Below are 27,685 nucleotides of genomic sequence, written 5' to 3' on the forward strand. Positions count from 1 at the left end.
GAGAAGAAAGTTTAACACTTACTTCAGCAATAAAAACAAAAAATGAAACAAATGTGATGTTTATCTAAAGTCATTTTTGCTTAGTATGGTTGAATTGGATCATCGAAGGTCAACAGCAAAGACATTGGTTAATAAAGTGAGATCAAAAGTATATTTGTATTATTTAACATTTAATTATTGCAGGTTTGCATGATCTTCTGAGTTTACATTTCACTGTTTTTAATCATTTTGAGGAATACTGAATGTGTTTTTGTGCAGTGAGATGAGTAAATGCATCTTCTGGAGTAAATGAGAGAACACATTCAGTCTAGAACTACAATAACCATCATGTTCACACAGCGTACACACAACGCCTCTGCACTGACAGCTCTCTTGTCCTCGTGTTGAGAGAAATCGCTCAATAAATGAGAAAACAAAATAACTTGCGTTATTTATTTAAAAAAGTAACTCAGATATTTTGTTGTAAATGTAATGCGTTACTTTTGTAGTTGAAAAAGTAATCTGCTTACGTAACTCACGTTACTTGTAATGCGTTACGCCAACACTGTTTAGAAATGATAGAGGGCCAATAAAATGCGAAAAAGATGTATGTATATCAGTGACTTACAGTGTGATGTGGTCAGGTAAGATTGCAGATAAAGTGTTTCCAGAGATTCTTGATGGTTCCTAAGTCGAAGAAACTAAAGAAAGTCCAGAACATTTGAATAATCCTTAGAGTTCAGAGAATGCAAAATATTGAAAAGAGATTGACATTTTTACAGAATTGATTGCAATTGAATTAATTTAAAACAAAAATAAAGCTCATTCACCGTTTGAAATAGCGATGGGATGCATTAACAGATGTTTAAGGATATATTGAGTGGGGTGAGGGGTCAGCTGACTGTTGAGAGAACAGATGGTGATGAAACAGATCCCTTGAGACCAAGAGGTTTTACGTCTCGACCAGCTGGTTCAGACTAAAGAAATAAAATAAGAATAAATAAGTAATACTTTTGAAAAAAAAAAGGGGGTCTCTTTGCCTTTTATGGACCCCACAGTGCTACTAATGACCATAATATTAAACTTAAACTATTTATTCATTTTAATTTTTATGACAATTATAAAGTGCTGTTGCTTAATGCATTAAACATGATTAAATAGTACTTGTATATTCAAATCCAACAATTTTAAAAATATCAAAGTTATTGCCAGTCATCAATATTAATTAATCCGTCAAATAATAAACGCTATTAAATAGTAATTGTGTATTCAAAACCTAATATTAAAAAAAAAAACTATCTATTAGTGTTTGCCAGTCATTACATTTATTTGGAACCATGTATGCCAACATTTCCCCTTAAACATATTACCGATTTTACTTTAGAACATTCGATTATTTGGTTGTCACAGGCTTTCATGTGGTTATCCTTATTCAGACAATTAAAACTGCTGACAGAGAACTAGAGGTATCGTTTTATTACAAGGTAGGAATAATGAGACATGTTTGTTTCACTACATTTATGAAAAAACAAACAAACACAAACCAAATGACATGCTCATAAAAACTATTAAACAAATTTGAATAAACTAATGTTTACTGACAGGAACAGTTTAAGCAGTCGCCACAACCCTAAGGCTCTTTCAGCTCGTCGTACATTCATTTGCTTCAACACTTCACACATCATAAACTGAGATGTAGAGAGCCAGTGGCAGTATTCATACCTCAGCACTACTGGCCATGAAGTACACCCCACAGTACACCAAACTTCAGACAATAGAAGCAGAGTATTTCAGGTACGGGAACAGTTTACAGGATTTCTGTCACTGTTGGACAACTGCAATGTGAACAGAACATCTGTATAGCCAAACGACAAAAGAAGCGACGAAAGGTCGAAATTTCGATTTCTTGGTCAATTTCTGTCTACAAAAATACTAGTTCCCATGATTGCACATCCCTGAACACCCACAACAAATACGTCCTGTGCATGTTCTGACGAAAAGACAGGCAAGTAAGCGGAATAGACTGGTCATGTGATGTTGGCACTTGGCAGCAGCTTATTTGGCTGGAATGATCCCCAAACTCACAGTATATGGTGGCGTTTCAGTTCTTGGTTTTGATTGCGTTGGTGCATTAGTATTGGCTTGTGTTTATAATAGGTCTGTTTCTCTTTTTCATTTCTACACATTGTAGAATAGATGCTCTACACCTCATTCATATATATATATGTGTATGTTCTGATATGTGCACAGAGCACCATTCCACGAAGGAAAACATTGCTGTAGCTACATAAACAGTACAGAGAACTGGAGAAAGCTATAAAGCGACAGAACCACAGAGCGTGCTCAGAGTCAGGTCCATGTGACAGCAGTTCCAGCCAATCAGAGAGAGCACACATTTGAACAGCATCTTTGGGTTAATCAGTCAGCTATCTGGCATTCTTTTGTATTTACACGCACACATAAATAAACACATTCATAATCTTTCAGGAAACAAAGGATATCTGCTTAAACTTCAACTGTGTACAGGTGTGAGCCTGGAAGGTCCTGTTGTCTCTGCTGGCTGAGATTAGTACATTGTCAAGAAGACCCAGATCATGATCCACTAGGTTGCTCCTTCTCTTCCTGTGAATGAGATCCTCCTCCATCTTTTCCCACCTCTCCTCTCAAAATCCCCAACTCCATATCAGGCAGGTCTTCTTCTGGCTGAGAGGAGACCTCATTCTCGCAGAACATACAATCCTACACAAACACAAGCAAGAGTTGTTTAACCACTGTGCTTTTACCACTCCTACCAACTGACAGGCTCAGTGTGGTGCTCTATATGCACATATTGGGTGAAATATGGTTTGTCAATTCTGACTAATTAAGATTTCTAAACAATATTTATAATCAATAATCAAGACTATTCGGAGGTCATTATGGAAGCTTGTTTCCGCCACAGAATAAAACAATTTAAAAGATAGATGCGACCTCTCATCTCACAATTCAGACTTTTTTTCTCGCAATTGCAAGTTTATATCTCACAATTCTGACTTCTTTTCTTGGAATTGTGAGATATAAACTCACAATAGCGAGTTATAAAATCCAAATCTGAGGGGAAAAAAAAAACATGCTTTTTTATATCACGCAATTCTAACTTTATAACTCGCAATTGCAAATTTATAATTCCAGATGTAAAAAAGTCAGAATTGTGAGATAAAAAGTCACAATTAACTTTTTTATTTTTTATTCAGTGCTAGAAACAAGCTTCCATAGGTCATCTTAATGCATTCTTTTCCACAAACGTTTTTATTATTACCAACTCCATTGCTGTTACACTCAATGTTACAATAATGTTCTTACTCATCACAAAAGTTTATTATTTACATGAGTTGATTTTAATTTTACTGTGTCAAATCAACCAAATTTCTGAACATTTTTCTGTAGAAAGACAGACATAATTAGTGATGAAAGCCAAAATATTAAATGTCACAGATGTATATTGACTTGAGTAATCCACTATTTTGTACAGAGGGGTCAATTTCACCTGAGATTTGGAGCTAATTCTAGAGGGGTGTAAAATGACTTTAGAAAGACAGCAGCATCATTATTTTATTATTACACAGAGGTAGGATGGTAGGTCTATTAGTAAAATCTGTTTACTAGCAATCTTTGTATCATTATATGCCAATGGTGACAGTTCAAAAAGGACAAAAAAGCACTTCTTGTGCGTTTTTTGCCACACGTTTGCATGCCTGTAACTCCAGAAGTATTAAATATAAATAACATCCTTTTAGATTCTGGTTCTTAACAAACTTTCCTTTTGGTATCATAATTTTAAAGGCCAAATATGGTTAAGTCCCAGACAGAGATATGGAGATCTTAATGCAGCTCCGTGAGTAAATTGGTCAATTTTACAAATTTTCAGTGGCCAAAAAACAAATGTGGCATTTAATGATACAAAGATTATTAAGTAAACATATTATACTAACATACCTACCAATCTCTGTGTAAAAATAAAATAATGATGCTGCCGCCTTTCTAGTCATTTTTACACCCCTCTAATTTAGCTCCAAATCTCAGGTGAAAATAGTCAACATAGTGGATTACTCAGTAAATATACATCTGTAATATTTTATATTTTGGCTTTTATCACTATTTATGTTTGTCTTTCTTCAGAAAAAATATTAACAAAATCAAAAATTTGAGCTGGGACCTCTCAGCACACACCCAAAACATCTGCACATAAAACCGACTATCACACAGCCTAAGTTCTCTTTTGCGCCTTATATGAAGCTTGTGTGTTTTTGACAGTTTAAGCACAATACACACGGTGGGTTATGTTTTAAGTGGTATTAAACAGTTTGGATGTATGTCAGGATATTGTATCTGTGCATTAGGTCTTAAAGTGACAGCAGCAATGTATGTTTAGTTTATTCAGTGAAGAGTATGCAGTATTTTAATTTTACATTTAATAATATGCTGTTAAAAAGACCTGCTGGACCTTCAACATTTAAAAACAAGTTTCTTTCATCTTTATATCTTTACTGTATTTTATCTGTTCTTAGGTTTTAATAACAAAGATAAAATCATAAAAATTAAGTGAAATAAGATTTTTGTCATATTGTTCGCCCCTACTTTGGTCTAATGGTCTGTCATTCTTTTTTCTTTTATGGTTTGTTCCCTTGTTGGGCTAAATTTTAAACAGGGAAATTAGTTTGGCTGTTACTAGTTTCAGCTCAGTAGTCTTAAAAGCAACATGAAAATGAATAATACAATAATAATTGTACTAATAATATATAAGATAGTGGATTGTGATTCTGCATGAACAAAATACCATGATGTTGATGGCATTGGGTAAGCCTCCTCTCCTCATCCAGGGGTGCTGATCAATCAGTTCTCGACGCTGGTCTGAGGAGAAACAGGGTTGGCTCTTCTGCATACGCCTCAAACGCTCCCTATCTTCCTCCAGAACCTTGTCCATGTCCCTGTCCCATAACACCAACACTCTTACGACAGAGCTTTTCTGATGAGTAAATACACTTTCAGGAATAGTTCACCCCAAAATGAAAATCCTGTCATCATTTATTGATCAGCACAGTTACGATGAGCTCAGTGAATTTGTTTTTGCTCTCCACCAAAACTTTAAAGCATCAAAAAGTTAATAAAACGTTATAAATGTACATTGTATTAAACCACTTGATTCATATGGATTACTTTTACAACGTCTTTATGAAACTTTGGAAGTTATACCATTTTGGTGGAATGGACTTTCCATGGAGAAAGAGAGAGTGATCTCTAAGGTTTCATTAAAAACATTTTCATTTGGGGGGGATTAATGACAGAATGTTCATTTTTGGGTCATCTATACCTTTCAACACCTATTCCCTCTTCTCCCAATAGCAGACAGAATTAACGCTTACCTTGACGGCACTTGATAGGTCATCATGACACAGTTATCGTCACTAGCCGCCGTAAGTTTACATTCAGGCTCTTGAAGAACATACTTGCTTCCTGCAACACACACACACACAAATAAAATACATTTCCAGCCATTAGTTCTTTAAATACAGTAATTTATGATGTTCTCCAATCATGTTTTTCAAAGGATTAATGTCACAATGAGTAAAATGATGCATAGTAAATAACCTAGATTTTTACATTTACAGTGGAGAAAATAATATTTGATCCCCTGCTGATTTTGTAAGTTTACCCAAGTGGGTAAGAGACAGAATATCAACCCAAAAAATCCAGAAAAAACACATTATATATAGGTTATAAATTGGTTTGCATTTCATTAAGGGAAATAATTATTTGATCCCCAAGCAAAACATGCCTTAGTACTTGGTGGAGAAACCTTTGTTGGCCAGCACAGAGGTAAGACGTTTCTTGTAGTTGGTCACCAGGTTTGCTCACATCTCAGAAGGGGGTTTGGTCCACTCCTCTTTACAGATACTCTCAAAATCCTAAATCGAGTTGATGCCAATTTTGGTCTCATCTGACCACAGCACTTTCTCCCAAGCCTTCTCTGAAACATTATATGTTCATTGGCAAACTTCAGACGGGCCTGTACATGTGCCTTCTTGAGCAGGGGGACCTTGCGGGCGCTGCAGGATTTCAATCCATTGCGGTGTAGTGTGTTACCAACGGTTTCCTTGGTGCCTTGAGATCATTAACAAGCTCCTCCCGTGGAGTTCTGGGCTGATCCCTCACCTTTCTCCTGATCATCCGTACCCCATGAGGCGAGATCTCGCATGGAGCTCAAGACCAAGGGCGATTGATTTTTCATTTTGTATTTCTTATTTCCGAATAAACACACCAACAGTTGCCTCCTTCTCACCAAGCTTCTTGCTGATGGTCTTGTAGCCCTTTCCAGCCCTGTGCAGGTCTACAATCTGGTCCCTGATGTTTGACAGCTCTTTGGTCTTGTTCATGGTGGTAAAGAGGTTGGAATGGAAGATACAGATTCTGTGGACTAGTGACATGAGGAGTACTTTCTTAAAGTGACAGGACTAATCTGTATTCCACATGGGCACATAACCAATCTGTGGGAGGCAGAGTTCTTGCTGGTTGGTTGGGGATCAAATACTTATTTCACTCGATCAAATGCTAATCAATTTAGAACCTTTATATAATGTGTTTTTTTAGTTTTTTAGTTGATATTCTGTCTCTATCCGTTAAAATAAACATACCATAACATTATAGATATTTATGATTGAATATAAAATATATTTTGTGTTGGGTCAATTACTTGTGTCGGCAGTGTGCAAATCTAGAACCCATCTTGGTGATTACTAGATTGTTTATCCTGTACGAATTGACAATAAACATTACAGACATCCACAGCACATTGGTTATTTTAGGTCAAGGTGTTGCCTGTCAGTAGCCGTCGCCCTCTGGTGGTCAATGAAGCCACGCATTAGGTGGCTTTACCTCCTGCTAGTAGTTTAGAATTGCAATGCAATCTAGTCACATTTAGAGACTGGTGACTGACAAATGGCGTTAACTAACCAACCACCAATTATTAAAATTATGGAAAAGTGATATGTAATAAGGTCAACAAACCTGAAACTATATGTTCTGAATAGCCAAGAACTTGCCGGAACTATAGGTGGCTTTGACCGTTTCTACGCATCACTGGTATAAGAAAATAGTTCTACATACAAGTGCTTTAGAAATTAAATTGTCTTGAGAGGTAACAACAAAAGATTTGAATGGTCCCGACTGACCACTTTATGTCAAATTAGCGGTCCGCTGATGAATTATTCCTTACATAATGTATGACGACAGCCTGCATGTGCTCAGTACTTTTTAAATAGTCATAAGTTAAATGTGAAGACCTGTTCCACTGTTGGAGGTGTTGCAGTCATTGGATATGGAGCCAGTAGAGGCTGACATGGCAGAACCTGTGCCGGAATGAGATTCTTCCTGCAACAACAGCTCCAACACGCTGCTGGATGAGGAGTGGTCACCACAGGGACCACCGCTACCTGAACAACACGCCTGGAAGAGAAGCCCGAGAAAATCAGGAAAAGGATGCAATTCATCAATTCCATGATTAGCAAGGTGTGTGTGTTGTGAATAGTTCATTAGTTTGTAGCCCTTTACCTGCTGTAAGTCATCCATTCCATAAGTGCTATTGATGGCTGTGTTGATTTTGTCCTGTCCTGAACCGCCGTTACCCTGGGTGTGAGAGTCCTGCTTGTCCTTCAACTGAAGCAGGTCCAATTGCAATGGAGAACTACAGCGAGACTCAAACAGTGAAGGGGAGTAAGGGGGTGGCAAAGGAGAAGGACACTCTGTAGACGCAACAACGCAGGGTTTGGGCTCAGATGTCATTCCATACTGGAAATGTGTCTGGGGTGTAAACGCTGGCTTCTGGGAAGTAAAGGAGGTGTGGGACTGAAAGCACTGGTGATTATTGCAGCCTTGCGTGTTTTGAAGGTTGGTATAGGCTTGTTGTGGCTGAAATGCTTGTTGGCCGGTGTAGACTTGAGACTGCAAGGGTTGCTGGATGTTGTAGGCTTGCTGGGGCTGAAGGGGCTGCTGGCCATTGTAGGCTTTCTGGGTTTGAAAGAGAGAACTGTAGGCTTGCTGGGTGTCAGTATAGAATGGAGAGGGAGCTGCTGTGTCCATCTGTGGTAACATAAAATTGGGCAAAGCAATTGCTACAACTGGTGTGACCAATGGGGTAGGATAAGTAGCCGCACAAGGCGTGGGCTGAGTGCTCTGGGATTCTGCTACTCCTGTAGGGGCTTGGGGCGGGGTAACAGGGGGGACTACAGGGTAGAGAGGGTACCCTGGGACCACCGTGGGGAATGGGACTGAAAGCCCAGACTGGGATGTTTCGGAAGGGGAACAAGATGTCTGGTTTAAACCCTGCAGGGGAGGGAGAGGTCTGTGCTGAGACGCAGCATTATCTGAGGAATCGTGATGTTCTTTGCGTGGTTTCTTTGCCTTTTTGGTGCGCCAACTTTTCTTGGGGGTTGTAACAGGGGCACCCGGTCCTGCTTTGGATCCATGAGCACCTGAAGCCGCCGAAGAGGCAGAGAAAGAGACCAAGAAAGAGTGGAAAATTAGTGTAATGTAGAGAAAAAAATGTTTAACAAAAAATAAATATATATATATATAATTTGGGGGATTTTACTTTATTTTGATGGTCCCTTTAACACATTCTTTTAACTATAAGTAATGTTGCACCTTCATGTCTACTAACTCTCATTAGATTGTAAGTAGAGTATTAGTAGACTGGTAGTGTTAGAATAAGTTGACAAGTAGTTGCAAAGTTACTTATAGTCAGTTGAATGTTTGTTGAAGGATCATCACAATAAAGAGTGCAGATATTAAGCAGACAGTGAGTCTACTAATACTCTAATGAGAGTTAGTTGACATGTAGTTACAAAGTTACTTATAGTCAACAAATCAGAATAAAGTGGTACCATTTTTTTTGATGCCATTAATCTTTAGTGTCTTTAGTAGTCTTTAGTGTCACATGACCTTAAGACACTTGCTTACTGTTTATTATCAATGTTGAAAATATCTGTGCTGCTTAATCTTTTTTGTGGACACGTAATCCATTATTTTCAGGATCAATTGGCCAGATGTGTTTTAATGTCTACATACCCTCGGCAGCCTGTCCTCGGTTTCTCTGTGAGCTTGCTGGGCAATCCTTCTGGAGGGCTTGACCATTCCGGAGTTCCCTGCAGCGACTGAGAAATGCTTGCTCTTCCTTCTGTGTGTGTGCCGCCAGTACGTGTTTTGTGAGTCCCAGCTTCTTATAGGGTTCCTGCTCCACTGCGGGTGGGGAAACCACACTAACAGGTGCAGAAGGTGCAGGGCTTTCTGCAGCATCTTCAATGATCTCTGCAAATTACAGTCAAATAACACCTGAAGACACTGTCCAGACTAATTTCAACACAAAATAATTTGATCTTCCTCTCAACACCTGCATTGCTGTGATGGAAAGAACAATAGAGGTTCCCCATATTGTCGTCACTTGCAGATTTCTAACATTTCGTTCATGATGATGCCTGCAGAGGGTCACTACACTGAGATTTTCCTATTTATGATTTCAATAAATACTTGCAAGCTGAGCTTGTTTCCATCATGTTGCTGTATCAATAAATCTACAATATCCTACTTAAAGGAAATGTTCACCCAAAAATTTCCTGATTCTTTACTCACCCCAAGGCCTTCCAAGATGTATATAACTTTTTTTCTTCAGCCGAAGAGGTTGTCTACTAACTGTACTAAAAAACTGTAAGGTAATTGAGGAAACCGTTCCTGTATTTTTTTCTATTGAATGCAAGTGAACGAAGCTCACCGTAGTCCATTTTTGACAGTCCAAAATCCATATTTAGGTAGCTTTAAAGTAATCCACACGACCCCTGTGGACTAGAGGGTCCTCTCTAGTGAAACAATCAGTCATTTTCAGAATTTATGTACATTTTTATACTATTTAGCTACAAATGTTTGCCTCGGTTCTGCTCTGTGATGCACGTCCACGTTTATGTTCACGACCTCTCGCATGATGTATGCACTTTAAGAACGTAATGTGTGACGTAGGCGGCAAGAATCACCCCATTGTTGAAAATGTGCAAAGACTACAAGTCAATCTCCTTCACACTGTAAAACACATTTTGAAGCTTCCTCCGTCTGTTTAAGTTCTTTGTCTGTGTATTAGCGTTCAAAGAGGTAGTGTTGGGCGAAAAAATTCATCTCTTCTTTTTCTCCAACTTTAAAATCGTCTGACATAGTTGATTTGTCAACTGTTTACCCCTTATTTGTCAGCGGGGGTCATGTGGATTACTTGGAAGCTGCCTTAATATGGATTTTGGACCATCAAAAATGGACTAAAATGAGCCCTGTTCACTTGTATTACATGGAGAAAAATCTTGAAATGTTTTCCTCAAAAACTTTATTTTTTCTTCGGCTGAGGAAAGAAAGTCACATACATTTTGGGGGTGAGTAAAAGGAAATTAAAATTTTTAGGTGAACTATTCCCTTAAATAAAATAAATGAATTATGTAGGATTAATGATTAATTCAAAATAAGTATTATTTTGTGATTATGTGTGTGATGCGTTGGTACCTGATTCTGGCTGTGTTTTCTTGTCTCCCACATGTACGATTTTGCTGCTGTAGGAACACTGAGACACCACACTGTCTGCTTTGCTGGGCAGGTCCAAAGGAGATAAATGCCCTTCCACAACACGACCTGGGGCAGGACATGAGCGAGGCTTTTCATTGGTCTTTATAGACATAGATGATGCCACCTCTATACATAGAGAATCTAAAACCAAATTATAATTTTTTTTATTGGATTTGAAAGAAGTATCTTTGTTTGATATTTATCAAAACAGTTTAAAAAACAAAGACAAAATATGCGACTATACCATCAGTTTGCTGAAGAGTGGCATCAGAGGCTTTCTTGTCCTCGTCAGAGTTTGAGGAGGTGGTGTTCGAGGAGAACTGGTACCTACGTTTTACTGTGTTTGGGATGTTACACGTCTCCAAATATCTGTAAGATACACAATTTACTATTGCCTCCATATTAAAAAAAATGCCTTCTCTTCCAGACGATATAAATCAATGAGCGTGTACTCTTTAAGCTGTATAAATCACACGTCCACAAACACACACACACACACACACACCTGATGACACTGTCCAGACAGCTGATTTGCTGGTACGAGTACATTGTGTGGTCCTTGAGTTCCTCCATTGTGGCAGGTCCATCTCTGACCAGCAGTGCAGAGTCTTTCTGCTTTACGACAGGAGACCTAAGCCCTGCTAAAGAGACACAGTACATACTCAAACACACAATCACATGAACATTTAGACCTTGTAATACTGTAAAATAAGTGTTACTCTAGGGCAGAAGGCCTCAAGTTCAGAGGCCAAGACGGCAACATTTAATCCACATGAAATACAAAGGGCCACAAATTACATTGTAAGTTTACAAATGCAGTTTAGTACCTAGCTAAGTCTTGCTAGTCCTTTAATGGTGGTCCTATTTAAAGTGTCACTGAACATGAAAAAATAATTCTATATATATAAAAAAAATTATATTTAGGGCCAGATGTACTAACGCTTTTGCGCCCACTTTAGGCGTATTTGTTTCGCAAAGTGCGCATAAAACCATGGCGAGGTATGTACGAACGTGACGCACCGAGATGAAAGCGCAGACTGCCTGTCGCGGGAACTAAAAATGGCAAAATGCGCTTTTTGTGTCATGCATATGCATTAATGGGATGGTCAAGGGGAACGTGGGAGTGTCACATAAAGAGATGGGAGGGGAAACGTAAACTGCGCCTAATTATGTATTCCGCATTATGTACAGAAAAAGCAGGTGAAAGCGCCTCTATTTTGTGCTGAAAATTCTCTGCCTCTTAAAAGCAGGTGTAACTTAGGAAGCGGGTTTCCTGACATATGCCTCCTGGTGAAATGGCAGCAGTAATCCGAGCAAGACGAAGACATAGGCTAAGGAGACGAGCTGAAAAGACTTTTGCCACAAAAATCACACTTTTTCAGTTGAGTGAAAACGAAATCATTAAGCGTCACAGATTAAGCAGCTGCGCAATATTACAGTTACTGGAAGAAATCAAAGATGACATAGAATCTCCGACTCAGCGTTCACCTTCCATTCCAGCAGTTGTTAAACTCCTCGCTACATTACAATTATTGGGATCAGGATCATCTCAAGCAGTCATAGCATCAGCAGTGAGAGGAGGAGGCCCATTCAATTGCGCGTTTAAATACGCGCAATTTACGGTATAGTGGTGGGGACAGGCGCTGATTACCTGATGAACTGCAGGTTTGGTACATAACACGCACACTGCGGTTTCACATCAAGCGCTTTCTGGGTCCTGGCCATTGCGCTCTTAACGCTGCGTTAGCAAATGTACGTACATCTGGCCCTCAGAGTATAAAAGAAAAATCTCAAAATGAAAAAGAAAAACATTCTTGAGCAAATAAACTTTAAGTCCAATTCATAGAGAGAAGTCTGCATTTTTCTTTTTTTTACACGTCTTTTCAGACAGGACTGTTGCTCACTGGTAGCTGCTCTAAGAGTCTGTCAGTTAGACGAGAATGTTGCTTTGACTTTATTATTCACTTGCAGAGAAAGCACTTTCACATACATAAGTGGATCCAAAGCAAGTCAGGATTTTTTAAGCACAATGGTTAAAATCCCTTTTGAAGTAAATAATTCAGTTCACAAGGGTTCAAAAAGGTTAGCAACCCCTGCTGTATTGTACACACACACACACACACACACACACACACACACACACACACACACACACACACACACACACACACACACACACACACACACACACACACACACACACACACACACACACACACACACACACACACACACACACACACACACACACACACACACACACACTCACCGTCCAAGGTCTTTTTCTGTTCTGATCTGGAAGAGGAGCCTTGCTGCTCCTGAGCCTTCAACATATGAACCCCTTTACAAATCTCCTGAAATGACCTCTGAAAAACATTTTTAGATGATGTGGTGAGGAATGAACAGTTGCACTGAACAAAAAATACATTAAAAGTCAGTGCAAAAGAAAACTATTCAGGGAAGAAAAAATGATTATATTTCAATAATTGTGTCTTTTTTTAAGAAGGTTTTAGCACTCCATGTCAAGTTCCTAATAACACCCCTTAATTGTGATAAAACCACTGTAACAAATAAAAAAATGACCATAAAACAGTTTCTTCTTTCAGAAATATCAGCTATTTTGGAAATTCTTCATTAAATGAGTGGGAGTTCTGTTGTGAACGAGAATTACCGGTTTGCTTTTGGTCCGCTCTTCCTTTCTGCTCTTTCCATTGCTCCCATTCCCACCGTTTGCTGCATTTCCATTTCCATTGCTGTCACTAGAGGACGCTCTGCTCAGCAGGTGCTTATGCGAACCGTTGCTGCCATGACTGCCATAACCACTGGACCCCATACTGTGGACCGGCTATGAGACAGATTTACACAGTGTATTTCATTTTAGACTTTAGTCCACCAATAGAAAGAGAGAAAAATCTGATCTTCATGCAAGATCTGTCTCGGTTCTCAAAAAAGAATATCAAGGCAAGACTGAAGTTTGCTATTCAACACCGACATTAGAAACCAGAACAGGACAGATAAGTCAAAGTGGATTTGCTTGGCCACACTTGTCATGTTTGGAAGTGTGAAGCATGTGGTGGAAGTGTTGGTTCAGGTGCGCTTTCTGCTTCTGCAAACTCGTTATTGTAACGTCAACTACGACTTCCACATTATACCAAAATGTGTTTGTGGAGAATGTGAGGCCAAACCTGACTTGCTGTAGCCCATCAAATGTGAACTGCCAAAAATGACAGAAATCAAATTGCCAAGAGTAAAGTATCGAAGAGAGGGCTTAGTTAGTCCAAAATAATATTAGTGTATTTTTTCCATTATACAATAATTTTACAACCTCCATACAAACGCTTATGCATGGCATCCTCGCTGTGCAGTGTGCTACTAGAGCATGAAAGAGAGAGTGTGCATGTGATGTGTGTGTGTGTGTGAAAGTTTTCACCTTAAGGAGCAGTCTGTGAATCTGTTCAGTGATTTCCTGTATATCTGAAGCAATGGTTTTGTCCTCTGTTAAAGTAGGAGCTGAAAACACATCCTCATTCATTGGACCCCTGCACACAAAGTATATATCAAAAAGAAAATCACAAAAGTAAAAATTGATGTTATAGCTACCTTTATCTAGAGTAAATAAAATACCTTTCTTGTATACTTTAGCACTGGTGAAAACTCACATGCGAACTTTGTGCCGTCCGATAACAAAGGACACCTTGCGGCTCCACGGGTTCACAAAGCTACACCAGCTCGTATCTAGAGTAACATATTCTCCATTTCTCACACAGAATCGGATAGAAGAGTGATCAAATGGCTGCCCAACATTCTGCAGAACTGCAGGAGAGAGAGAGAGAGAGAGAGAGAGAGAGACAATTAGGAAAGCAAGGACAGTACTGTGTATGAGCCATTCAATTGAATTTGTTAAAGGGTAACTAAACACTAAACCAGCTTTTTTAAATGAATGATCTGTAAGACTGGGGCTTTATTAGTGCTGTTCATTGATTCGAGTAACTTTTTTGACATTTGGGTATAAAGTGTTTTAATTCTACAATATATGGTGTAAAAACGTCTGAGTGCTGCCCTATTCAGGTTGAACGGTGGCTAATGCACTTGAATTTTCCTATTGGATGTTTGCGGTAGTTCGTGACGGTAGCGGTGAGAGCTGACGTAAGCAGGTTTCAGCTTCCCACGGCCTTGGTACGAGCTACCACGTCCATGGCAGTATAAAAACCATATTGTTCCGTCAAAACCACTGTAGCGAGTCAGGAGTTGGAATTGCGAGTATTGAAAACGATCAGGATAGAGTATCCGTTCATCCCCTCTATCTCCGCCCACTTCTTCAGCATTTTTCAAATATTGCCAGTGGGTGGAGTCAGGCTCTGACCAGGGGTTTAGTTACCCTTTAATGTCAATATAATGTCAATATAGTGACACTACACCTGCTGGCTGAAGAATCTTATGCATATGAATATTTGTTTAAATATCGCCTCCCTAGTAAATGAGTAACTGGAGTTGTGGAACTGTGGAAGAAGCCAGCAGATGTAAGGTTTTCAATCGTTGTTCACAATAAGCTTGTTTTTGTTGGATAACTGTCATTGTACTGATTGTTTTTTTCTGTGAATAAACAAAACCATCGTACCATACCATAGATGAAGTGAAATGGAAATCACACTTTAGTCACTACATGATTATGAATATGATTGGCCTTGGGCAGCATAATTCCAGATATAGTTAGGTAGTACATAATGATACTTAACTTAACTTTACCTCTCAAAGCAAATGAAATGAGAGCATGACAAAAATGGTATGAATGTAGCTCACCAGTCTGGGTGTCAGGTGGAAGACCAGGAGGAGAACATTTGAACAAAATAAACATCTTAATTGTGTTTTGTCTTTGTCTCCTTACTTTTCCGGTGCACTGCCAGCATTCTCGGTCTGTCACTGGGATGCAGGTGTAACAGAAGAGGTGTCCCAATCAGGTCCTGAGGCAGATATCCCAACAGAGGCACCGCCCTGCAATGCAAGCAGGTGTTGGACTACGAGTTTATTAAATGTTAAATCTAGGTTCCAATGCAATAGTATATAAACTGAAAAAGATATGTACATTGGCCCTCATTTATCAAAAGTGCGTACACCAAATTTCCAGCGTACACCTGGCGTACACCCAAAACCACGGTGACTTTGAGATTTATCAATATGGACGTTGGCGTACGGCACGCTCAAATCCTACGCCAGCTCAGGAGGTGGTGTACGCACGTTTTGAGTTAGTGCGGAAATGCGCAGAAAAACTATTCCTAATACCACAAAATGCACGGACAAACTAAAAGATATGATATATTATGACCAACAACAACAACATAATTATAAACTTCAGTGTTTATTTTTGTGCAACATGGACTTCAATGTTTAATTTGTGTGACTTTACCAAAGCATTTGATTTGTAGCCATATGTATTCCTTGAGTTGCGCTTTACCCTGACGTTTCATGGTTAGGCCCGGCAGGTGCGCACGGACTGGGTTCGGTAATGAAAGGCTTTCAATGACCAAAAAATAATTCAGACTGACAAAATAATAAAAAATACATTCTTCTTCTTTTAAATAATAATAATAATACAAATAATAATAACGACGTTGTTCTTTTAAATAACAATAAGCGTCATTAATAATAAAAATCATAATAATAAGAATATTACAAATTGTCATGCAATTATTAATGTGAATGAATGGTACTCCACATCACATCATCATCATCACTATTGTACACCCCAATACATGTGACGTGATTCGAAATTGAATGCTAATTGTTAAAAAGACGTGCTGTAAAATAATGCATTGTCACTGATAGGTCATTTCGGCTCCACGTCGGAGAAGTTTCTCTTCTGTGCCGTCTTCCGTGTGTCCATGGCGTAAAATGAGGGCGTGAGGGAAGCGTTGACTTGAATATATAGGGGCGTGTTATTCTAATGACGATCGTTTTCAGCAGTGGGATTTATCAAGGGCAGGTATTGTGTACACCTGGATTTCAAAGGTACACACAGCTTAATAAATCAGGCGGTTAGAGGAGTGTAAGCATAATCTTACGCCAACATATACACCCGTTTCTACGCAAGAATGATAAATGAGGGCCATTGTGTTTGACATTTTGAGGTAAAGATGATTAGATTCTAAGAAGATGAAGTCAAGCAACCCAGGTGTCTGACATTAACCTTTTGTCTTTATGCACCTCCTGACTTTATGCAGTGTCCCAAGTTAAGCTCAAGGCACAGCTGTGCTTTTGTCTCTGTGATAATGTGAAGGTATGGGCGACACTGTCAGGCTGATTGGATTAACATCCATGCATTTGAATGACACTGTTATGCTGATCAGGGCTGGGGAAATTCCAGAGTGCAAGGGAAGCTCGGCTTCCCATATAATGTCAAAAAATGAATGGTCAAATACTATTGTGTACTATTGTTAACATTTTATTGACTAAAAATGCGTTAGAATACGTTCATCTCGAAGACGAGTTCGTTCAGAATCAGCTCCGTATAGCAGGTCGGCTGACTCGATCTCCTTCTCATACATTCCCGTAGCGTCACAGTGCATTTCCCTGTTGAAGCCGAGCGTCCACTGACTTCAATGGGGCTGCTTTGAACAGTTTTTTTAGTGCTTCAAAACTAGACAGTCATTGGATAAATGCTGCGATTATGTCCCGCCCACGGCCTGGACTCCGGCTTCTGCGTGATGATTGGAGGGTCTGTCGAAAGACAGCATCTCCTTTTGATGGACAGCGATTTTGTACTATAAAAAGTCGCTGACGCTGAAGCTGTTCGAGCTCAGTCCCATCGCGGGTTTTACAAGTGTAGTCGAAAGACAAACTGCTGCAACCTTTTTTTTGGTATTTGCTTGGCGAAATTGCAAGACAATTTTCATCATACATTTCACCACACTCACAATACTCACAAGATTCATTACAATGCTCCGAGTACTAATAATTGTACGCGTTTATATTTTTATGCATTTATAATTTTCTACAGTTCAACTAATACAGAATCAGATGTTTTCAAACCAGGGTCCAAAAAACCTCAGGGTTTGTTTTCAGTACAACAAAAATAATAATAATTTAATTTACAAAACTTGCTTTTATATTATAATATGAAACTTAATATTTTTCTCAGACATTATAAATGTGTCTTTATAGATAAAAATCTGCAGCAGCCTTTATATTTAAAAAATACTCAAAGAACATTTTTAAGTAAATATCAAAATTAATATCCATTATTCATATAGCACATTATAATGTTGTGGTGCCTAAATACGTGAATCATTTATAACTACTGATTTAAGTTTCTGGTAACACTTTTCTTAAAGTCTTTATATATAATGCATTATAGAAATATTTTAATGTATTAATTATGCCTTGTATTGCACCTTACAATGCATTGTAAAATTCTTATAAATAATTGTAACCACAGTTATAATATATATCTATTCTTTGTTATGCCTTTTTAAAAATATAATTCATTAAAACAACCAATTTCAGATATAACAAGGAGTCTTCAAATACAATAATGGTCAAGTCACTGAAAAAGACGCCTAGTTGGTACGAGCATTTTCTTGAAAAGGGACGTAGGGCAGAATTTACATATAAATAAATGGACAATTTTTATGATGTAGGCCGAAAATGAGCTTCCCCTCTTTGAAAGACCAGCAGCCGCCACTGGCTGACTCCTGCACTGCATTTGCATGCTTTGTTCAGATTGTCTCCACCTCTATGTAATCCCTCCCCCTTGAAAGGTATAAACTCTACTGTGCTGAGCTATTAGTTAGAGTTGGATGACTACAGCGCACACAGCGAGTCCTCAATAAAGAGTAACTCCTGCTTGTAAGATATCCCAACGTCTCCTGGTCTCTGCTTCGACGAAGACAAAGTTTACAACACAGGTATTAGGTATGCTTTGTGCTTTTCTTCTACCCTGATTTACAATCCTTATCCTTAACATTTATGGCAGGAAACCAACATAGCAAGGAAAAAAAGATTAAATCCATTCCTTATAAGATTTTTTAAAACATACACATCATTGCTTTTCCACATAAGCTACATCAGTCTTTGCTGAAATTTGGTATTTGGAGAAAACAGTTATCTGAAAGAGTACACAAATACCTATACTATATTCGACTGTCTCAACCTCCTTACCCCAACAGTGGGTTTGCTGGAACTGAGCCAATTGCCTCCTATTAAATCTCTTTAGTTTTGAGATTTGAAAATGCACAATTACGCCATTTGGCAAAGTTGCCAACCATAAGGCCATGAAGTGTGTCCAAAACTAGTTTTAACCAGAGGAAAAATGTAAATATATAATGACAAATCGCTGCCTTATTGTTGCAATTTAATCTATCTTACGCTACGCATAATACAGTATTTGCAGGTGTATTTGCATAGTTAATATAGACTCAAACCTTTCATCAACATCCTGAAACACACAGTTTGGTGTGTGTGTTGTGGTGAAGATTCTCTTATCAGGTGGAATTCTTGGTGCTGCATATTAGAAAAACACATTAAAAGACAATATTATTATCATTATATTTGATCCATGCTCATCAACTTGATCTTCGTTAGTCCACCAAACAGAGAATTGAAACGTAACCACATGAGGGCAAGGGCAACATTGAGTGCGATTACCTTCGTATCCAGAGTGAACTCTCTCAGCCAGAATGAGGCAGCAGAAATGTTCCTCGGAGAGCTCAGAGTCTTGAACCTTCATCAAATATGGAGTCATCCTGAAGGGATAGTACTGCAGATCTCCTTCCTTCTCTTTACCACCACTAAACACAAAAAACAGCTGCATTCAGGCCATGCCGCCCGAAATTACGTGCTTTCAACTTGTGAAAAGCATTCACGTCCTCATAGAGCTTGTAATTACGGCTTGTAAGATGGGAATTGTCTGAGAGCTCGTAATTGTACCACCTGACCGCTGCAGATTCATTGAGGCGTTGATAGAGGTGCCATAGAAACACATAATTCCCGGTCCAAGGACGTAAACAGCTCGGGATATAACGTCATATGTTGTCTTCTCGAAACTACGGTAATTATGACATGAATGCAGCAAAACACATAAACACAAAGATAATATTTAAACCAAGTCTTGCGTGCGTCACTAGACTTTTGACAAACAGCATAATAACACTGCTCTTACTTCACATCCTAATACACAGGGCCAGATTTTACAAACAACTTGCGCCAACACAAACCCTCTTTTTGCTTTAAAAAGGATTTACTATATGAAACAGTGAACAATTAGGCCTGAAAAGGCATGGACAGTTGTTTTTGCAGCTGACCTTATGCATATGCAATTTTAGGAGTTTTCCTTTCAGATGAAATTTTTTGGGAGGAGAGTAATTAAACGTGATTTACTAGGTTTGCGACTTTGCGGTAGTCAGATTACTGGTATTTGTGCCACTATTCAATGCCAAAAAAAATGCGCCTGAAATGCTGTGATAGTTGCTGAAGGGAGAGGACTTTCTCCACTCGTCTTCATTTATTTGGAACCCCAGAGGAAGACATTATCCGAACATGTCGTTTGCCAAGCAATGCTATTTTCTATTCCTGTATTGTTAGTAAATTACCCGCACCTGGTTATCATCGGCTCTGCTTGTTTGCAAATCTACGTTAATTTGTACTGCTTTTGGTAGATTGTGGGTGATTCTCAAGTGGAAAGCTCTATCCTAGTGAGGAAAGTGTCCTTCCTAGTCCAGTCCTTCTGAGGCTTGTATGCTAGACTCCTCCGCCTCCTCAGCATTAAATGCTAGAATGAAATTACATTATTGGCAGTAATATAGGGTAATATAGTAATATATTGGGGAAGTCATGTCCTAATGTTTACAGAGTCAGACCGAAGTTGCGGGTTTGATTCTCAATAGCAGCAGGAAAAAATGAAAAAATGAGCAAGGCAGCTGCTGTGTTCTTTCATTTTGCACATTGTCAGTAGATCACCGGCAGAACTTGACACTCCCATCTGCGATTCTTTGGGATTTTGGTCTCACGCTAATTTGCTGTTTAGTAAATCTGGCCCTCAGATAGGAAAAGACCATTTGATTGACAGGTAAAGTGCAGGTTTAGGGGCTCAGGGACATCTAGTTTACATAAGTAACATTCAGATATATTCTGACATTCATCACAGTACATATATATATATATATACAGTGTTGTGCCTGAACGGGTTCATATTTTGGGCGAACGTGAACTGAACGTACTGTATTACTGCCTGATGAACGTTACTGTGAACTCGTTCATTCTTGTGTCTGTGAACGCACGCGAAAACCCGGCTGAAACACACCGTAAACAGGCCTTAATATGTAGCGAACAGATATTACATATTATATAAATATGTAATATGCCGCATGCGTCATCAAAACAAAAAGCAGCATGTAGTCGACAAAGCAGCGAGGAGGCGTCGTATCGTATGATCAGTTTTAAGACAAGGTCGGTGAGGATGGGAAAAATCTTACTTTTCTGTGCAAACTTTGCCCGCCGATAAAATAATTGCTGTCTGTGGTTGCATATGGGTTGTGGCAATAATTAAAAAAAAATAGCTCGCAGCAACATATGGAAAAAAAGAACTATGAACTAGTTCATTTTTTGGAACCATGAACTTAGTTCAAAATTGTGAAGTATGAACTATGACCTGAACTAGTTCATTTTAAAATTTGTGAACTGAACTTTGATCTAGTTCATGTAGAAAGTGAACTTTCCCAACACTGTATATATATATATATATATATATATATATATATATATATAAATAAATCTATTAAATAATGACAGTTAAACATTACTTTTGCACTAATATTTATAAACACTTATAAATTTCTCTGACCTGATGCGACAGAAAAAGGATTTCTCCTGCATGAACTCAGTGGATGACGACTCTGGAAAACAGTGAAAGAGATGCATGTGATCAGAATGAATGTGAAAGAAATGGAGAGAGATAAAGGGAGTAAATAAATGAGGAAAACTGAGCTTGTTGTGCTGAGCTATTTCAATTGCTTTTGTTTGATTTGTTCATTGCAAACAGCTGAAAGTCTGTAAATTTTGCCAATAAACCTGATTTGCAATGGGGGTTCAATAATTTTGATTACAAATGTATGTATTTTGTTTGTCACTGGCATGTATACATTTATATTTTTATGTATTTGTTTTAATGTTTTGTAAGTGGCTCTCTGTGCACACACATCTGAAATGAGAGCACAGTAAACTGACTCTCAGATTGTGGGCCAGTGTCGAATTGAGTTCTCTTTTGCTTCTTATTGTGCTTGAACGGACAAAAACAGACATAGTTATGTCAAAATGCCTGTTTTGGCGAGTATCTTTGTAAGCACAGTCTTAAATGAGCTCAAGTCTCAAATGAACGTAAAGATTTTCAGATGTGTGGAAAAATCGGATGTGTGTCAGATCCGCGTCAGGTCTTAAAGTGACAGCAGCCTAATATACCTGTTGCTGTCTGTCATTAATGTTTATCAAAGAAGAGAAGAAAATAAACTTTTGTAGCTTTAATAAGGGATTAAACTATATTTGATTTATACAGTGAAGACTATGCAGTCTTCACATTCATAGTTCTGTTCACTCTGGAGCAATACAATAGTTTTTAAATCAATAAACTCCTTTTTAAATCAATATTTTGTGTCAAATTATTGATTTATTTGGTAGGTAGCCATGTAATAAGCGGGACAAGGTGGTTGTTATGGCGAATACATTTATATTACATTTGATAATTCAATTTCTGTAGTATTTCTTATCTGTTAGACCTACAACCAGGGGTCCGTTCTTCGTACCTCGCCTAATACATCTGAGAAGATTTGACCAAATGGCCAAATCTTCTAATCGTGATAACTGATCTCTGGCTTATATGGTTCTTCAAACGAATTTGTGGATTTGATTAAAATATCTGGATAAAATTGTGACATTATTGTATTATTCGCAAATTTATTTTTAAATCATTATTAATGTCCCTGGTTCAATAGGGTTCTCTTGTAAGAAAGTAGCCGTGGCTGGGAGAGACTTTAAGTATCACCTCCACTTAAAAAGATGCAATCTAATCCTGTTTACATGAAATAAGCTGCTTCCGAGCAGGTTTGAGCTTACGGACATGTTGCTATGACAGCAACTCCAGGATAAACTTTGAAAAACCTAACAATCCTTTATCATGTCAAATCGTCAACAATCAAATCCAGCTTATTGAGTAATCCATGTAGGAAGAACGGACCCCAGGCCAGTAGAAAAAAACCGTTAGCGTTGAGCCCTGCTATATTAGTCACAGCTAAATGTGCCATTTATTATAATCAGTTTATGTAAGACTGTTTTAAGTTCACTTAAATTAAAAGATGTTATATTATATAAAGCCAATTAAATATTAAAAATTATGGCTTTCAATTTATACACTAATGCTGAATGGCTATAAGTACTCATTTCATCCCCAGAAACTGAGATATATATTTTTTCTAACAGAGATATCAGTAGCAGTAGTTACATAGGCGTAATTTGTAGGTGGGACATTTCCCACCACTTTTTGCCATTGTCGATATTGTCCCGACCACTTTTTGAAACATCTCAAACCACAGATACAGATCCTAATACGAAAGAAACATCTTCAGTAGAGTATTCATTTCATTCTCTTGTGTTATATAGAGGGTATATCTGTCCGAGTGTTCGTTGCTGCTGTTATCCGTCTTCACACGGACTAACGCTTCAATCTAACGCTATTGCAGAGACACTATTTGTTTAGGTAAAATCACATAACAAAATGCACACAAAGGTGTCCCTGCTCTTGATTTACAATCCCTGATGAACTTCTTTGGCTTTAATGACAAATTAGATTAGATTTGAACTCTAAACCTCTGGCATGCAAGACAAATACTCCACCACCAGACCATTAGGACATACAAACATTAATTGCGAATCTATGCATTTATACCGACATTGATTTGGAGATTCAATGTGAAATTATGTATTACAATATAAAAATATATGAAAAATGTTAAGTGTTAGGTGCAATTAATTGCTATTAATTACAGAAAAGTGTGATTATTATTTTATTTTTTTACCGATTGACAGCACTACAGTAGTTTAAATCAGTTCAGTGCACTCCGCATTGGTAGCTGACCTGTTCCGGTGCACATGCTCCAAGACGGGAGCCTGTATGGTGTTGTAAAACTGTAGAACACACTGACGTCACGAGGAGCCAGAAACTCCACAAACTTCCTGTCGTTGAACTCATCCTTTCTGCAGTTCAAGATTCCTGCAGCCTGTTCCGAAATGTACACAATCTTCCCCGTGATCAGGGACACCGCAACTGCAAAAATATCCTTCACACACAAAAACAGTTTCAGACATTGTGTTTATGTTCTTCTGTCGCATAATGAGTCAAGTCAAGTCTCATTTATTTATATAGCGCTTTTAACAATACAGATAGTTTCAAATCAGCTTTACAGAGAAAATAATGCAACAAAGTTTGTTAACAGAAGAAAATAGCGTCACAGTCCAGCTTAAGTAAGTTCAGTGATGGTTCATTTTTGTTGTAAAAAAGTTATTAATTTAGTTAATTTATATGTATAGCCGCTCTGGAGAAAACCGTGATGTCATCGTCCAGCTCAGTTCAGTTCTCATATAATGGTGTCAATGCAGGCAGATCAATATTATTGTTGAATATTAAATTAAATGTTACATTTAATGTCCCCAACTAAACAAGCCAAAAGCCAATAGCAACAAAGGTGAGTAACTGAACTGTCTAGATGTCCAGCTATCAAGTTCAGCTAAACCACCAATATGCAAAAAACTCTGTTTTATGGTGGACTTAAAAACATGAAACTTAAGCCAAATTTTTTATTAAAATGATTGTATAGAAATTATACAATACTTCCCAACAAGTCTTATTTTAGAGTAATAACACTGTTGTATGTTATAAGCCGCGTTTCCATTACCCTTCAAATTGCGCAAATTGAAATTGCGAATTTAAAATACGCCCAATGGAGACACGTCAATTTGAAAAAAACTCCCAAATATCCCAAACATTTTTTTGAGGTGCATGAGGCTTGCATGAGGTGGGTTTTCAGGCAATTCGAAAAGAGGAATATTTCGCAAAACTGCAATGGAAACAGTTTTTCGCATTTACATTCTTTATTCATCATTCTTTAAAGATGACGCAGTATGTTTGGACAGAAGACGAGACAGAGTTCTTTATTAAACTCATAAAAGACGGGAAATGACGGGAAATACTGGATTCTAAACAACAAAGAAATATAATATAATTTTAATTATTTTTAAAGAAAAACAATGGCTGGGATATACATAAACCTACTAACACCCGTTGCCATGATTTTTTTAGAAACTTATCGCGAGAGGAAAAAATGACGTTTTAGTCGCATAACAACAGTCAATGAAAACACCGTCATTTCGCAATAGTTTTTTATCGATATTTAGATGCGCAAATCTGTAATGGAAACGCGGCTATAGATTCATCTGGGATCTGGGTTCTGCATATGCAGTCCATCACATGTAGTCTAGGACTATGTAAAGATGTTTATTGTGTTTTAACTGATTTTGACATGGGCACAATTAGCTTTACTCAAAGATATGCTTGCAGAGAGTTTCTGAGCACATAAGTAAGAACCGTTTAAAGGTGTGTGTGTGTGTGTGTGTGTGTGTGCAACTCACAGCATTTCTGAGTGTATATTCTGAGGTAATACTGTTGATTTCTTCAATGGTGTATGAGGGCACGTCCAGACCGGAGGGCTGACTGTCATTGATCATAAGCAACTGATAGTACTCTTCATTGGCTGCAAAAACCAGGAAAAACATGCCAAGCTTGAGCCTCATATGCATGCCTCATATGCATTCACAAACACATACAAACTGCAGAAATGAATTTGTTAGTGGTTGTCTGACCTTTGACTTGTTTGATGCAGCGCAGGGCGTATCTGAGAGTGTGAAGTGTGCTCGCCCGGCCCTTGCTCGCTTGTCGGGAGGGAGGTGATATTTCAGCTCTTTTAGGGACTTAAAAAGCTCCTTCTGAGTCTTAGCCTTTGCTGATTCTTCACTACTGCAGAGACAACACACATGCACAATGACACAGTTATTAATCCCTCTGTACATACTGTGATGCTCAAAGGGGTCACTGCATGTTTTACAATGTAAAACAGGAATTAAGACTCCCTCACCAGACAAAAAAAGGAGCTGATCGACTTAAGTGGTTGAATCGTATAGCTATGACAGTGGTGGTGTTACCTGCAGCCGCTGGTTGATGGGTTGTCTTGCTCTGAACTGACCAGGCTGAAAGCATTGTTGCTACTGGGAGGGGAAAGACTTTGAGAGTTTGAGCTATAGAAGAAAAATAAGAGGTCAAGAGCATAACACATTTAAGTGAGACACAAAACGACTATTTCTGACAAGAGGTCAGGGCATTATTATCAAGACATGCTGTTGTTGTTGCGTCACAGCCGATTCATCCTTGCCTGTGTTGCATAGTGTGTTCGCTGCTTTGGGGGCAAAGCAATGAAGGGAGTTTGGGGTGTCGAATTCATTTTACAGCACCTTTAAGACTTTAACACTGAATGAATCTCACCTCTTGTTACTCCCAGATGATGTCATGGTACCATAATCTTTTCCATTTCCACTGGAACTCCCCACAGACTCATTACCGTGGGATTCATTACTTTGCGACTCGTTACTGTGAGATTCTGTGCCACTTCCACAGGACCCATTTCCACCCATCTCCATGTCCTCATGCATCTGTGTTTGAGGTCTGGGAGAGGTGTGAGGGTCATGACTGCTGTCACTCCCTGCAGAGGCTTCACCCATGCGGTGCAGGTGCGACATGGAAACACACGGGGACTCGGGCTCGCCCTCCTCAGGAGACGCGCCCCTGTACATGTAGTGCTTCGGCTCGGGCTCACCTGACATGGACATGGTCAAGCTTTACAGGTCAAAGCTCCCCTGATCCCATTATACTGTTGTAGCTGAGAAAAAGACATATGGTAAGATAAGGTACATTAATTAATAGTTATGGAAGCCATTAATTAACCTCATAATGTTATCTTTGGCTAATAAAACTGAAATAAACTTCCATCGGCATGAGAGTCAACATTAAAATGCAATTTATGGCTTGAATACACCACTTTTATAATGAGCGTTTTTACATTTTAAATTAACATTAGTTAATGACAGGGTGATACAAACACTCATGACTGTAATAATTAATGAAGAGGAGTACCAAAAACTCTTTAGTTCTTATAATGTACAGAAAATTATCACTGGCTTTATTTATCATTCTTCAGAGTCTGTAGTGCTCATAAAACTAAGTAATAAAGATATTATGAAAGACATGAATGGTTATAACATTTTATTTGTAATTTTTACCGTGGGAATGTTTTTTTTTTTTTTGCATGTATTCTTTATCTTACAGATGTAGACTGCAATTTACGTGGACTAAAAACACGTTGACCTGCAATCCTGCAATGCACTGCACGGTACACTGACACAGTTAACGTTATGTAAAAGTCGTGCCACCACCGATATAACTTGATATACTTATTCGTTTTACAGCTGTTCTTAAATGGCATACACGCACGAATACGTAAAACGCGTATAATATTATATATTTAGTGTATTATAATCACTACACCTCAAAAATATAAGAAGACTTCACAAAACAAAACGATTTAAAGTGCCCGCGCATGCGCAGTACCCAAATGATTATGCAACAGTTTTTGAACGTCTAGTATGTTAACAAAAGAAGTAGTCTAAAATCACAAACCTGCAAGAGCACGCTTTATCCACGTTTTATCCCAGGAATTTGTTGGTATCAATGTTTTCCCGGGTTACTTTTGTCAGAGTGAGACAAGCATAGTGTATAATCCAATACTTCACCGTTTCCGATTCCCTGTGAAGCAGGAGTGTCTCGCGCTCTGACCTGAATTCTGGCCCCTCCCCTTCTACTTCCTATTGGCTGGCGCACAAGGGTTCCCATGGTAAACCCCACTGAGTGACGTCAACCCGCGCTCATTGGTAAATGGCTCCGCCAGTCTCTTTATGTAAACCGCCAAGGCGCCTCACGTGGAATCCCATG

The 27,685-nt window shown here is 38.5% G+C and overlaps 1 pseudogene; it reads right to left on the minus strand.

Moving 5' to 3' along the window:
- Positions 1–1,903: 1,903 nt before the first annotated feature.
- Positions 1,904–27,509, minus strand: LOC130104519 (period circadian protein homolog 2-like; annotated as a pseudogene).
- Positions 27,510–27,685: the final 176 nt, after the last annotated feature.

Source organism: Rhinichthys klamathensis, unplaced genomic scaffold (genome assembly GCF_029890125.1).
Source record: "Rhinichthys klamathensis goyatoka isolate OS25496 unplaced genomic scaffold, OSU_Roscu_1.1 h1tg000014l_1, whole genome shotgun sequence".
In the NCBI taxonomy this organism is placed as follows: Eukaryota; Metazoa; Chordata; class Actinopteri; order Cypriniformes; family Leuciscidae; genus Rhinichthys; species Rhinichthys klamathensis.